This window comes from Panthera uncia, assembly GCF_023721935.1.
Source record: "Panthera uncia isolate 11264 chromosome B2 unlocalized genomic scaffold, Puncia_PCG_1.0 HiC_scaffold_24, whole genome shotgun sequence".
NCBI classification, from domain to species: Eukaryota; Metazoa; Chordata; class Mammalia; order Carnivora; family Felidae; genus Panthera; species Panthera uncia.
This window is the reverse complement of record NW_026057580.1, coordinates 103,303,658-103,319,451: the sequence shown is the minus strand read 5'-3', so window position 1 is coordinate 103,319,451 and position 15,794 is coordinate 103,303,658. Positions and strand designations below refer to the sequence as shown.

General features: G+C 43.2%; 1 long non-coding RNA gene across 1 annotated transcript; it reads right to left on the bottom strand.

Annotated features, from left to right (window-relative positions):
• Window positions 1-1,881: 1,881 nt before the first annotated feature.
• LOC125938042 (uncharacterized) lies at window positions 1,882-12,779 on the bottom strand. The gene is made up of 5 exons (XR_007462586.1): window positions 12,586-12,779; window positions 4,574-4,964; window positions 4,045-4,332; window positions 3,541-3,610; window positions 1,882-2,044 (listed from the first exon to the last, which is right to left on the bottom strand). It is a non-coding gene; the product is annotated as an uncharacterized LOC125938042 (long non-coding RNA).
• Between the last annotated feature and the right edge of the window lie 3,015 nt (window positions 12,780-15,794).

Genomic DNA, 15,794 nt, shown 5'->3' with positions numbered 1-15,794 from the left:
ATTCAAACCAGGAACACTTGTAGCAAGAGTGACCAAACTCCACTTTCCTTTCAGCTTCCTGCCCACCCGTGAGAGAAGAGGCCTGAGGCTCCGTTAATGCTCGAATGTGAAATTTGCAGGGGAAAAAGGCAGGAACACCATCCTTCTCTTTCCTTTCAATGTGCTGGAACGTCTATCACCACATGCTTGAAAAGTACCACCAGGATAAAAGGCTGCTCTTAATCAATAAATCAAAGCTAAGAAATAATTGAAATCTATTGAAACTCAGCTGTAATATGAAAACCAAAGGAGCAAACCAAAAACCAAAGGAGAAGCGATAGCATCAAATCAGAGAAATGAAAGCAGATGGGGGAATGAAGAAAAAAATGTTCTGATATTAACAAAGTCACTTTCACTCAGTATGATTGGGAATTCTAAGCCATGGTGGCCAAAGTGAGAAGGGGTAACATTATTATATTCTGTTAAGTAGCAGTGCATTCGAGGAAATTTTCAATTAGTTACAACTCACATCTACAACTCCACAATTCTGTGCAATGCACTGGTGCTCATTATCTACAGACGGGATCTAAAGACAAAGAAAACATGGTCCCAGTGCTCAGGGAGTTTATACTGCATGAAGAAAGATACACACACACACAAATAAGTGAAACATGAGTGCCCAAAGGGAAGTATAGGCAAGGAATTATGGGAGTGTTTAATGAAGATGACCCAAGAAAGGCTTCCCAAAAGAGGTAGCAAATGAGTGGGACATTGCAGGACACATGGGATGTAGATACGAAGGACCAAGGGGGAGAGGGAATGGGAAATAGAGTGATTCTGATGGAAGAGCCTGAACAATGAAACAGAGGTTGCAAAAGGCAGGATTGGTTTGGAGAAACAATCTAGCTTGTCACTAGAGTAAAAGGTTGGAAGTAGTCAGGGTAGAGGGTTGTCCTTGACGGGAGAAGAGAGTGAGCAGGTACACTGGGATTAGACCTTGAAGGGACATTAATGCCATGAATGCCATTTATTCAAAAGCAATGGAAAACAGATTGATGATCTTCAAATCCCAGCTCTGTCACTTACAAGTTGTGTGAACTTGAACGAGTTACTTAAACTTTCTGTACCTCAATCTCTTCACCTGCAAAGGGGGATAATAACAGTACCTACCTCATAGGTTATGAGGTTCGGTGACTTCATATATGTAAAGCCCTACAGCAGAGCCTGGAACAATGGTCATCATCCTCACTATCATTTGTTCAGGGAACGACAGCAGCTCTGTGAATGGAAAGTAGGGACAGATTTGTGGAATGTTGCAACAGTAGAATGGAAAAGACTGATGATCTATCGGATGCGAAATTATGAAGTGAGGGCAGTCCAAGTACGTGGTTAAATTTACATTCCCAGGTGAACTAAGAGGACGGAGCTTGTACCGGTCATGCATGATAAACACAGTTGAGCTGAAGAAACAAATTAAAGCCTCCGAATCCTAGGCTTAATACAGTAATGAGTTCTTTCTCACCTGGGAGACATCCCCTACCCTGGTTGATGGGAGGCTTTGTTCCAATCAGTCTTCCAGGGACCTGATGGGACCCCCACCATCCTAGAGGTCTGCCTCTGAAATAGTAGCCTCCTTGGTCACTATGACAGGGGATAAGATTGGTGTCACCCACAGACCAGAACTACCGCATGGCGCCATCTAACTACGGGTCCACGGGGCTTTCAGGGGAAATTATATAGATATTCAGTGAGCAGTCAATGCCTTTGCCACAGAACAAACGAACATGGGTTTGGACAAGGAAATAATAAACTTGATTTTGGATGTTCTATTAGTCCACTAGGGCTGTTGTAAGAAAACGCCAAAGACTGGATGGTTTAAACAATGGAAATTTATTTTCTCACTGTTGTAGAGGCTCGAAGCCAAAGGTCAAGGTGCTGGTAGCTCTGTTTTCCCCTGAGACCTCTCTCCTCAGCTTACAAATGGCCTCCTTCCTTCCGTGTCCTCGCTTGGTCTTTCCTCCGTGCCCATCCCTGGTGTCTCTGTGTGTGTCCAAGTTTTCTCTTCCTACAAGAACACCAGTCAGGTTGGATTAAAACTCACCCACCAGCTTCATTTTCACCTAATCAGCTTTTTAAAGGCTCTATCTCCAAACACAGTCATAGTCTGAGGAATAGGGTGTTCGAGCTTCAATATATGAATGGTCAGGGTGGGAGGCACAATTCAGCCCATAACACAGGCGCTGAGTTTGACCTAACTGAAGCAATCATCTAACGTTTGTTTTAAGAATAAACATTTTTGTCAGGTGTTGAGAAGTTTTGCCCTAAGCCAAATGAGTGCATTCAACCCAAGGAGCAGTGATCATAAATGTTACTTCTGTTCAGTTTTTGACAGAGGCAACAAGTTACGTACCCTAACCATGAAACAAAAGGGAAAATTCCTGTTAGGTAAAGAAAGAAAAATCTGACCTCTGGAATATGCAAATGTTAATAAAGAATGGAACTCATTCACAGCTGGGAAATAAGTAATGGATTTAACCTGGCATTCATTAAAGAAATTGAGGCCACACTGATGATTCTAATTAAAAGAAAATTAATCTCCAGGTCACACAGTAAACACTGATGGAAGGCAACGCGTCCATGTTTATTTCCTTACGGCTTTCATTAACCCATGATTGGAATCTCTGTCAGGGATTTGCAGTGTCTCAGTCTACAAGCTGCCAACATTTGAAAGCACAGTTTAAAATTCAATCATGCAAAGTAAGCAAAAAAACAGACAGCTGACGGAATGTCTCTCCCTTCCTTCCCATGTTTCAGAATCACGGAAAAATAGCCAGTAACTAGAATGACCAGAAAAGGTGCCTTGTGAACCTTCGGTTGAAACTCCAGGCAGATAAGATGCTCCCTCACCATCCTACTTTATGAAAACCAGGCAAATGCACTGGATATGTTGTGAGCTACAATTCTAAAACACGGTCTAAGGCCAAGGTGGTTCTTTTGCAGATGTTGTTCCATGACTGGCTCTTAAAGACGCTGCAAAATCTCCTCCAACAGCCTCTATCTCTGCCCCTACATCTCAGCCCTACGTTCTCTGACCTTGTACTTGGTCCACATATATAGGTTGCCCCCTGCATTTTAGGGGAATATACCTTCCACATTTTATGTCTCTCAATGCCTCCACTCAAGACTGAACATAGCTGGCCCACAGGAAATCCATATTACTGCAACATTGGGCGATAGTTTACATGTTATACTGTGCTTTCCAATAGTCACTCAGTTAAATTACCCCTGACCCCAGAAGTTTAACCAAAATCATCTTTTTTTCCCCTAACCAGCAAGTGGGACAGGAAATCAAAGCTGGGCGAAGAGCCAGGAAGGTCCTGCTGGACACTGGCTCCTTGGGTGTGCCTTCCTGTGGTATTTGTGGAGAAATGTTCTGTGTTGTAGGTCCAACATCACCCCCAGATCTCCAGGCACCACTAAATACACACAGTCACGCTGTAGCACGTCGTAAACACTTGCTTATGGGGGACGAAGAGCAGTACTGAATGTCCAAGAACTCACCTCCCAGAAGGTTACAGGTGAAGAAGTCATGGCAGAAAGGAGAGGGAATCACATCACAACTGCTGCTAGACTTGGAGAACAAGCAAGAGCCAAATTTGGTACTTGTTATAAACCCTCAGATCCCATCTAGACACCTGCTTTTCTGTTGGTTGAGAATCAGCAGACCATGTGACTTCTCCTGTCCCCCTTGGTCTCTGGGCAGTCAGTGATGTTCCCCCAGAGGATTGGCAGAAGAGACTGAAAGGAGAGGGACAGTCAGGAGGCCATTTGTGGCTGTAACCCAGGCCAGAGGAGATGAACAAAAGAAGTCACTTCAGAGAAGAGAAAAAAGACGGCAGACCAGGGAAGAGAAAAGAGAGGGCAGAGCTGCAGATAGGAAGGGGTGGACTTGGAACTTCACAACTGATTGACTGTGGGAAGGGAGTGAAGGACAGAGGAAAGAAAAGCATCAGAGATGACTCCCTCCCAGCCCTGGCCCTATGCACTCTAGTCATATAGACTAACCAGGCAAGAGGGCAAGATTTCAGTGTTGATTTCCGTCGCGGGTTATATTGCAAGTTATATTGCAGGTTCCTATGGGAAGATTCTTAAAGGTAATAAAGTAAATGGACCCTCGGTTCAGAAGAGAAGCTGACATGGTAATTTCGAGATGGGAATCATACAGACATCCAGGCTGTGGATAGGATCTCAGAGAGAATAGGTGCCGTGCGAGGAACCACCATGCAATGGCGTTCAGAAGTGAGGTGTGTTGATAGATCTTCAACTGGAACTTTGTGCTGTTTTCTTTCAGCTCTGGGCAAATATATTAAGAAGACTTTACTGTACTAAGATTACTACTAAGAAGAAACAAAATTCAAGGCTGAAGTCAATGTCTAAATATTTTCATTCTCCATCTTTCTGACCAAAACACTGTCCCAGGGAATAACCTGTGTGGTGTTACTGCTTCACCATTTGTATGGGACATCTCTTATTTACGACTTTGGCCCCCCTCAACTTCACTTATCTTTTCTTTCAGCCTTCACTGGGCACTCACCAACAGCTCCTGTCATTCCCACTTATACCTCAAGGCTCTTCACTGCCCGCACCAGCGCCTCTCTGTGGACACAGAGTGGGATGCCTCGGGAACCCACTTGGTGCCCACAAATCTCCAGCCTGGAAGATGTGAGAGTGAACATCTTACAGGCAAACCTATGGCCTACAGGGAACAGAACTTGGCAGGCAATCCTTCCACTTTCTTCCCCCGATGACCAGTCTTCAGATTCATTGCATATGGCTCCTCAGGGGGTCCGGCATGATCCTGCCACCCGGAATCAGTGATTGCAGATAATTGCTGCAGGCAACTCAGTTACACAACATTCCTTCTTTCCTGGAGCTCACACTCCCCAGCAAAATCTTCAATGAGCTTGTCTTCTGCAGAACCCAGGCTAAGACACAATGGAAACAAACAAGTAAAGAAATAAAACCGTCAACCTGCTTTTAAATATTCAACTATGTGAGGAAAAGAAAGAAGAAAACATACTTTTTGGAATCCATAGTACTAACCCATACGAAGCAGATCAAATCATTTCCAGCAGAGTAACAAACAGAGATACGCAAACATGATTTATTTCATGTTCTAAAATTCGTGATTTCAGAATGTACATATTGCCCAATGACCCCCTTTATAAAATATTAAGATATCTTTAATCGTTTTCAGGGATTTGCTCATCTAATATTCCATTCACTGTTCAATGATACAGTAAATATACCCTCCTTTTCCTTCCCTTGCTGTCATGTTTACAATAATTATCTATGCTCTATTTTTCTTTCTCTGTTAATTTCCTCTTTCCTCTGACTGGTCATACTGAGAGCCAACAGCTTGCGCCAAGTCCCTGGAAATAGGATCCAGGTAATCGTTTACTTTGAGGGCCCTGGCCAGAAGCCCACCAGTCAAGCTCTAGCCCCTGGCCCTTTGGGAAAGAAACAGATGAGTTAGAAACCCAGGAACCAGGAGGAGCAATCATCAACCAGCCCTGGGCTAGGCCCTGACCTGTCCAAGAAAGTAGAAAAAAGACTTCTGAGCAGAGGGAGGCACATCAGGACCCATTGGTGACAGAAAGTTCACATTCATTCATTCTACAGATGTTATCGCATACTATGTCCTAGGATATGTCCTTTCAGCTTGGTAAGGGCAACAATCGTTGACGGGCAACCTCATGTGTTTGTGGGTTTTATCATCTTGTGAGGCCACAAGATGTTGCTTTCCATGGCCAGGAATTCCAAGAAGATATAAGACCCATAAGATGATTATTCCCAGGGTTGTTGTAGACTCCAGCTTCTTGCACTCCGCCCTTCAGACTCGCCCTCCACCTGTTGGCCACATCAGTCAACCTGGCCTGAGGCTACTCAGCTCACTCACACAGAGGCGGGAGTCAGCCCAGAGTGATGTCCTGATGCAGATCTTGTTTGCCGGGATCCCTTGGTGAGCCCGCACCTGGTCTCGAAGGTATTGTCTGGGGATGAGAGCCTCTGTAATCCACTGCGGAGATCTAGGGTCCCACCCTGGGAAACTACCAATTTCCATGTGTTCTTTTCCACCGGCCTGCCACTGTCCTGTCCCCTGGAATCAGTGACTTTCAGACTTTTCTTATCTTGACCCACAGAAAGAAAAATATTTTACATAGTGTTAATTAAGGAAACTTTTTATCGACCTAATTATGAACACATCTCAGAGTTATGTTTACAATCTTGCTGTTCAAATAACAAAAGGCCTGTAGTAAACCATTCAAAGATTTATTTGTGGTGGAGCTGTTTTATGGAAAAACAAAGTAGCTATTGTTAGACTAACAAGTAAAAGAAAGAAAGAAAGAAAGAAAGAAAGAAAGAAAGAAAGACAGGAAAACCTTGATTTGCAAGCATAATTTGTTCCAGAAACATGCTTGTAATCCAAAGCACTTGTATATCAAAGTGAATTTCAAGAACCATTGGCTCAGTTGTTGTCATGTGACATTTGACATCATGTACTCCTTGTATTGCAAGACATGGCTCGTTTATCAAGTTAAAATTTATTAGAAATGTTTGTTAATCTAGCAGAACACTTGCAGAACAAGTTACTCACAGTCCAGGGTTTTACTATATTTGGATAAAGGTCACTAGATTCTTAACTGATACTGACAGTCAGTTGGGTGAGTAGGTAACCTATTTCCTTGAGCAAGACTTAATCCCATTAACTTCAGAAAATCTTCAATGCTTTAGCAGGAATGTTAGTTTCTTCCCAGAAAGAAGATTCCATCACTCAGGGCCCCCGGGACAATTTTCTCTTTACAGTTATAACCCAGAAAACACTTGGCATGTATCATTGGAACAGAAGTCTGCAGATAACAATTCTTGCCCTTACCGAGCTGAAAAAATTCGAGTGTTCCTCTTAGGTTCTATTTCCTCACAAAAATTTTTTCTTACTTTACAACACACTGGTGGTTCCCAATCTGCAGTATGAAAAATGTTCCTGGGGACTATTCTGCTTGTGTGCCAAAGGGAAAAAAAAATGCCAGAGCCTGGCTTTATGATGTTGTGATTTACTTACAAGAATGATAGCGTTTGAAACTGTCGTTGTTCTCATATCACATAAAGGGTTAGTATCCAAAATCTATAAACAACTTATCAAACTCAACACCCAAAAAACAAGTAATCCAGTGAAGAAATGGGCAAAAGACATGAATAGACACTTCCAAAGAAGACATCCAGATGGCTAAGAGACACATGAAAAGATGCTCAACATCACTCATCATCAGGGAAATACAAATCAAAACCACCACAAGATACTATCTCACACCAGTCAGAATGGCTAAAATTAATAATCCAGGCAACAACAGATGTTGGCAAGGGTGTGGAGAAAGAGGATCTCTTTTGCACTGCTGGTGGGAACGCAAACTGGTACAGCCACTCTGGAAAAGAGTATGGAGGTTCCTCAAAAAATTAAAAATAGAACTACCCTACAACCCAGCAATTGCACTACCAGGAATTTATCCAAGGGATACAGGTGTGCTGTTTCGAAGGGGCACATGCACCCCCATGTTTATAGCAGCAGTATCGACAATAGCCAAAGTATGGAAAGAGCCCAAATGTCCATTGACAGATGAATGGATAAAGAACATATGGTGTGTATATATATATACAATAGAGTATTTCTTGGCAATCAAAAAGAATGAAATCTTGCCATTTGCAACAACGTGGATAAAACTAGAGGGTATTATGCTAAGCCAAATTAGTCAGAGAAAGACAAATATCATATGACTTCACTCATATGTGGAATTTAAGATACAAAACAGACGAACATAAGGGAAGGGAAGCAAAAAAATATATAAAAACAGGGAGGGGGACAAGACAGAAGAGACTCTTAAAATTAAAGAACAAACTGAGGGTTGCTGGAGGGGTTGTGGGTGGGGGGGATGGGCTAAATGGGGAAGGGGCGTTGAGGGAGACACTTGTTGGGATGAGCACTGGGTGTTATACATAGGGGATGAATCACTGGAATCTACTCCTGAAATCATTATCGCACTAGCTTGGATGCTAACTTGGATGTAAATTAAAAAATAAAAAAATTTTTTAATTCTTAAAAATTCTTTTAAATTAAAAAAAAGAAAGAAATTGTCGTCCTGTGGAAGCCTTCACTTGAATGTTTTATGTTTCTTATTACTTGTCAAGGTCAAAATGCCTCTCAGGAAACATCTGAAATTATATCATAGAAACCAATATTAAAGGATAAGAGGAGCACCTGGGTGGCTCAGTCGGTTGAGCATCCACTCTTGGTTTTGGCTCAGGTCACAATCTCACAGTTTGTGAGATCGAGCCCAACATCAGCCTCTGTGCTGACACCGCAGAGCCTGCTTAAGATTCTCTGTCTCTTCCCCCTCTCTCTCTGCCCCTCCCCTGCTTGCACTCTCTTTCTCTCTCAAAATAAATAAACTTTTTTTTTAATATATGAAATTTATTGTCCAATTGGTTTCCATACAACACCCAGTGCTCATCCCAAAAGGTGCCCTCCTCGATACCCATCACCCACCCTCCCCTCCCTCCCACCCCCCATCAACCCTCAGTTTGTTCTCAGTAATAAACTTTAAATAAATAAATATAAAGATGAAAAGGTTCATAGCAGACTTACTTACAATAGCTGAAAACCAGAAATAGCCCAAATGTCCATCACCAGTAGAATGGCTACTATAGGCTGCCGAATCCTGGTAAACAAAGGAATACTCCTTACTCCATTAAAAACAAAACAAAACAAAAAACGAACAAACTCCCGGCACACACAGCCAGAATAACTCTCATAATCATTATGAAAACAAATTAAGCCAGACACAAATGAGAACCCCGTGTACAATTCTATTCATGTGAAGTTACAATATAGGCAAAAACAAATCAGTGGTGACGGAAATGGCAACCTCTGCAGGGAAGGGGTGTTGGCTTGGAAGGGGCATGACGAACCCTTCCAAGCGCTGGACACATCGATCCTAACCTGGGTAGTGGCTACATGGAGATAAACACGTGTAAAATGTTGTACTTCTGTATATTAAATGCCCCCCAAATTAAAAAACACAAAGAATATGCTCTAAGGAAATTCACCTTAAAGGCAACTTTTTAGGAGCGAGAAGATGATCAATTTCTAAGTTTCATTAACAGCGTCTCACACTGCGTGATGCCACATGCCTTTGCACCACGCCTTGCCTGTAGTGCCATCACATAAATATGCTTGGGCTTTTATTGCCCTGTCCCATCCTCACCGAAACTCTGGGCAGTGCAAAGAGTTGGGCATTATCCTTCTGCTTTTATAAACAAATTAAGGCTTACAAAGATGGAGAGACTCATTCAAAATGGCACAATTCACTCATGACCAGCCAGAACTAGTCCTTAGTCACCTGAATCCAAATGATTGGTGGGTAGCAATTATCTGGTAGCTATGGTGAATATGAATAAAAAAAAAAAAAAACAAAAAAAAACACCTCATTTTAAGTGGAGTGGGCAAGCCCTGAAGGCGGAACTTTCCAGCACTGCCACTTGCCCAGACCCCAGCAGAAGAAGCCTACCTTACATTTTCCAGCTGGAAGAAAGAAGAGTTTCTCCTGACCCAACAACAACCCAGCCAATGAGAAGTCGCCACAACCCCCAAGCTCCTGCTCTCCTCCAATGGACTTTCCTTCCAAACAGCCCCTCCCGACTATCTAGAAAAGCAACCCCCTCTCCTTTGTTCTCCAGACTTGCCTGTGGGTTACCATAGTTTGCTTGTCCTGATTTGCAATTCCTCTGTTAATCCTGAATAAATGCATTTTGCTGGCAAACCAACTGGCTGTTTTATTTTTAAGGTTGTCACTGTACATAAAGCTACCACATATTACACATCTATTACATGCAAGGAACATGTTTCCATTGTCATTGTTGGTTTACTCCTCTCAACAAACTTATGGGCATATTTATCACTGCTTTACAGTGGATGTAACAGATGGACAGAGACTGGGTAACCTGCCCAAGGTCACACAGCACGTAAATGGGAGGCCTGGGATGATTCAAATCCAGCTCTGCCTGACTTCAAAGTCTGAGTTTAAATAGCAATGCTCCTGCCTCTGTTAGGACACTCCTGCTTCCTCTACCAGGTTTTAACAGGAAGCAATTTTCCTTAAAGGCATGCAACTGTGTCCCATCTCAAACCTGTGGAGCCCCAGTTCTCCAGCCCGTGTATATAACTATCACCTAGTAGATCTCTGGTGTTTGGATCCCAAGAAAAGAAATCCCTCTTGATGCAGCATGAAAATGTCGACAGGGTTGGAAGGAACAGAGAATTTAAGAAGGCGACACTCTTGGGGGCGCCTGGATGATTCAGTCGGTTACGCATCCAACTCTTGATTTCAGCTCAGGTCATGATCTCACAGTTCATGGGCTCAAGCCCCATGTCAGGCTCTGCACTGACACCATAGAGTGTGCATGGGATTCTTTCTCTCCCTTTCTCTCTACCCTTCCCCTGCTTGCTCTCTCTCTCTCTCTCTCTCTCTCAAACATAAATTAACATTAAAAAAACAAAAAAAAAAAGCAACGCTCTTGTCAACATTTAAGTAAACCTGTTTATTTGTACAAAATTAGAGAAAAATTATTCCATGTTCCCATACAGGTAGTAGCAACTAAATTGTTAAATGCAAATTTCACCTCCATAAAAGATTATTTATGTGTTAAAGATGGAGCCTACACTTTAGGTGGTTTGAGGTGAGACTTTTCCATGTGCTGCTCAAATATCATTCACCTGGCTCCTGTAGTTCACCCAAATCATGGCAGAAGCCTCCCCTCAGCTCTCTGGGATTTGTCGGTGAGAAACAGAGAAGCTCTTGACCTTCAGGAGCTGGCCTGACATGCACAGCTAGACCCCGATGTTCTTCGGTTGAACATAAGCAATTCCACAGAACATCAATACCAGACAAAGCCATTGTGCGACCGAGATGGATCAAGTGGAAACCTAAAACACCTCATAGTCATCTGAACACAGACAAAAATAAGAACGTTGCTTAAAAAAAAATGACCCCCATCTTCCTGTCCCTGGTAATATGAATGACTGCCACTTCCTTACCAGTCACAGCTCCAGCCTCCTCTGTTCTTTTTGCCTCCTCCATAAGAATTACTAAGATACCCAACCACAGGGGCACCTGGATGGCCCAGTCGGTTGAGCATCTGACTTCAGCTTAGGTCATGATCTCCTGGTCCTTGAGTTTGAGCCCCACATCGGGCTGTTGTCAGCACAGAGCCTGCTTCAGAAACTCTGTCCCCCTCTCTCCCTGCCCCTCCCTCTCTCTCTCTCTCAAAACTAAAAACTTAAATAAAAAAAAACAAAACCAGAATTTTCCCCATTTAGTGACAACATCCAATGCAGAGCAAAGCTACTCTTCATCAAACCCTCCCAAAAAGCACTGAATGCAAGACCAAATGCTATCCTTCCTTTCTCACGCTCTCTTACTGAGACGCCTCAAGATTTCCATGGCATGTGTCCTCCCCACCAATGAGTAACAAACCCAACCTGTTCAACCACAGGTGAGTTCCTGGGGGTCTTTGGCTAAAGAGTGGCGTCATCGCCTACCTGCCTTCCCATTCCAACATCATTGCAAAGAATAATAAATTTAGAAAACGAGATGAAACATTTTTCAGTATACATTGATTAATCCTTCTTTAGAGACTGAGACTTCTATGTAACTACAGTATAAACCAATGTCAAAGGGTGTCAATGAGCCAGCAAGTGCTCTTATCTATTAACAACCTTAAGGAGCCACCTATTTAAGCAGGTCCCATTCCGCCTTTTATGTTATGTAAGGCTCAACATAAGATGAAGGGAAAAGAGGGATGATAAAGAGTGCTCATATCTGGAGGTCAGACCTCAAGGAGGGGCATGCACAAAGCCTAACCCAAGAAATAGAAGGAGGTAAATCGTAGGTCCCCCACTATCCCAGGCATGAACGCAGCAGTGAGCCAGGTGGACAAGGTTTCTGCTCACTGGAGGCTGACATTCTCATGAAGGGACAGATAATCAAGAGGCAAACAAATAAACAGGATAATTTCAGAAAATGAAAGGAAAATGAGATTAGGGGATAATAAGAGAGAGGCTCCCTTACGTGGGGTGAGCCCACCCGGCTCATAAATGATCAGTTCTAAATAGCTAGAGAGTTCTTAAAAGATGATGAACTGTATCTTTTCCTTATGATGCATAGATGCTGGACTTCTGCACCAGACTTCTGGAAATTTCTGTGAGGAATTCTAGATAACATAACAACACTTTTAAAAGTGTTTTTAGGGGCGCCTGGGTGGCTCAGTCGGTTGAGCGTCCGACTTCAGCTCAGGTCACGATCTCGCGGTCCGTGAGTTCGAGCCCCACGTCGGGCTCTGGGCTGACGGCTCAGAGCCTGGAGCCTGCTTCCGATTCTATGTCTCCCTCTCTCTCTGCCCCTCCCCCGTTCATGCTCTGTCTCTCTCTGTCTCAAAAATAAATAAACGTTTAAAAAAAAGTGTTTTTAAAGTGATAAAGTCATCTTATCTTACCACATGAGGAGTTGGAGCTGGTTGCCAAGTGGGAGCTCAGCTGGTGACCAACCAGGGACCCAGTCTGACTGAGCACAGTTTTAAATGCATGTTATTCATCCCTCATCCCTCCTCAGAATGACTATGGATGATGGCACTGAAGCACACTAATATTCAACTTCCAGATAGCACTTGATCGTACTATAAGATTGCTCACCCTGTGGGAAAAAACCGACACTTAGGAACACAATTGATTTGGTCATGACCATCTGGGTCATATTTTTCCACAAATTTGCTCAGAATCACTTCATCTAGTTCTTCAGAATTCCAGTGTGGAAGGTCGGTGTGACTGGGGAGACAAAGCTGCCATAGCAAGAACAGTGACTATTTGTGTGTGTTTAAAGTCTATGCCCTACCAGGCAATTCCCTCGTGCTTAACGTGTAAACTCTTCACAAAAAGAGGGTTGTTTGGCTTCCAAATACTAAGAGTGAAGCAGGGTCCAGAGGAAACCACCACTGAGAAGCAGTGATGGGGTCAGAAGAATCCATCATTCAGCATCATACCGAGTTGCCTCACAATGTCTCTGACCTTTGTAACTTCTTTCTCATGCAGAGTTCTTTTCTCAGCAGTGGCCACTGCAGCCTGAAGCAGCCTACAATCAATTACATTGATAACATCATCATTCGCAGTAAGCAGGGGAAGGTAGACTTCTGCAGTCCCCCTAACTCCAGAGCATTATCCACAGCCTGCACACCACTTCTTCCAGCCATCTATGGACAAGCTGAAAGCTTCCAGTGTCTCCCCATTGACCAAAATGGAATTCAAAAACCTCCAGATCTTGGATTGGAACTTCATTCCAAATAACTTTCTCCCAGTCCATATCAGGCCTCCTTTGGCCCAGGCTTTCTTCTCTTATTGAGCCCTGCGCTATCTCATTCTGTGCCTTGGTCCTTGATGTTCTCCCCGCCAAAGACGTCCCACCAGGTTGACGTGGCCAAATCCCACTTGCAATTCTTCAAGACCTAGTTCTCAGGCCTCCTTCTCCCCAAGCCTTCCCCATACTGCCCCAGCTGAGACGGATCCCCTTCTCTGAGTCCCATGGCACTGGCTCTGAACCTCCGTCTCCTACTTCTCACCACCTGCCTCTGTTAGGTAATTTAACTCCCCTACTGGACCCAGCTTCTCCAAGTCTAATTCCTATATGCTTCATCCAGAGGAAACAGTGCAGTTAGTTCCTTCCTAGGCATGGAGGAGTATTTAATAAATACTGAATAAATGGGAGACTGTAAAGTCATTGCATATGATAAGACACATGACACTGAAATGATGTGTCTGTGTTCTCTCTTTACTGTTTCTTCCTTTCTTTGTTTGTTTTGCTTCTTTATTTGTGGTTGCCTTCCTTCTAAACTAAAGAAGCCTCTGTTCTCAGAGCTTCACCTTTAAAGTCCACCTGTTCCAAGAAATCTGTTTCCTTTTCTCCCTGCCTTAGTTCCATATAAAATAGCAATCTTTGACTAGAATGGATAAAAATACGAGGAATGCAAGGGCCACAATTCAGGAAGGAGATGTGATTGTACCAGGGTATGTCAAGATGCCATGAACTTCACTAAGAGTTTACAAGTATGTTGAAGACCATGGTAGGATTCACATCAACTCTAATCTGGTCTTCCCACCACTGAATATCAGAGACCCCATGTTACTCCCCATGCTGTTATCTTTTGTTAGTTTAGGTGACATAGAGTCAGGCTGCTCTTCTCACCTGGCCTCAGGGCTGTTCTCTCCCCAGTTCCCTAAGATTCAACTATCACCACACCACCTCCCCCTCATCGTTTTTTGTTGTTGTTGCCCAGGAAGCACTAGCTAAGCAAACACAGAACATACATAGAGATTCCAGATGTTCTTATGGCCATGGTTCCTGATCTCTGGGACATGGCCCTCCACTTCTGAGCTTGCGCTTGGAGCTCCCCACTCCCCACTCCCTTCCGCAAGCCCTTTCTTCCATCACAGCCCCTGTTCCTGAGACAATCAAGTGGAACAGCCGTGACCCCCTCTATCAAGTGGGCAATCCTTTGTCCATTTCTACTTAAGGAAAAATCATTATTAATGAATTCAGGGTTTTCAGATGGGGGGATTCAATTTGTTATTAGAAATAATCACCCGGTACCTCATCAAGATAAAAAGCTTCTGCACTGCAAAGGAAACAATCAATGAAACTAAAAGGCAACCGACAGAATGGGAGAAGATATTTGCAAATGACATGTCGGATAAAGGGTTAGTCTCCAAAATCTATAAAGAACTTACCAAACTCAACACCCAAAAAACTAAATAATCCAGTGAAGAAATGGGCAAAAGACGTGAACAGACACTTTTCCAAAGAAGACATCCAGATGGCCAACAGATACATGAAAAGATGCTCAACGTCACTCATCATCAAGGAAATACAAATCAAAACCACACTGAGATACCACCTCACACCAGTCAGAGGGGCTAAAATTAATAATTCAGGAAACAACAGATGCTGGTGAGGATGTGGAGAAATGGGAACCCTCTTGCACTGTTGGTGGGAATGCAAACTGGTGCAGCCACTCTGGAAAACAGTGTGGAGGTTCCTCAAAAAATTAAAAATAGAGCTACCTTACGACCCAGCAATAGCACTACTAGGAATTTACCCAAAGGATACCAGAGTGCTGATTCATAGGGGCACATGTACCCCAATGTTTATAGCAGCACTTTCAACAATAGCCAAATTATGGAAAGAGACAAAATGTCCATCAACTGATGAATGGATAAAGAAGATGTGGTTTACATATACAATGGAATACTACTTGGTAATAAGAAAGAATGAAATCCTGCCATTTGCAACAACGTGGATGGAACTGGAGGGTATTATGCTAAGTGAAATAAGTCAGTCAGAGAAAGACAGATATCACAGGTTTTCACTCATATGTGGAACTTGAGAGACTTAACAGAAGACCATGGGGGAAGGAAGGGAAAAAATATTTTCCAACAGAGAGAAAGGCAAACTATAAGAGACTCTTTTTTTTTTAAACCATAACAGACTCTTAAATACAGAGAAGAAACTGAGGGTTGATTAGGGGTGGGGGAGCAGGGGAGAAAAGAAAATGGGTGATGGGCATTAAGGAGGGCATTTGCTGGGATGAGCATTGGGTGAATCACAGGAATCTACCCCCCAAACCAAGAGGACATTGTATACACTGCATGTTAGCCA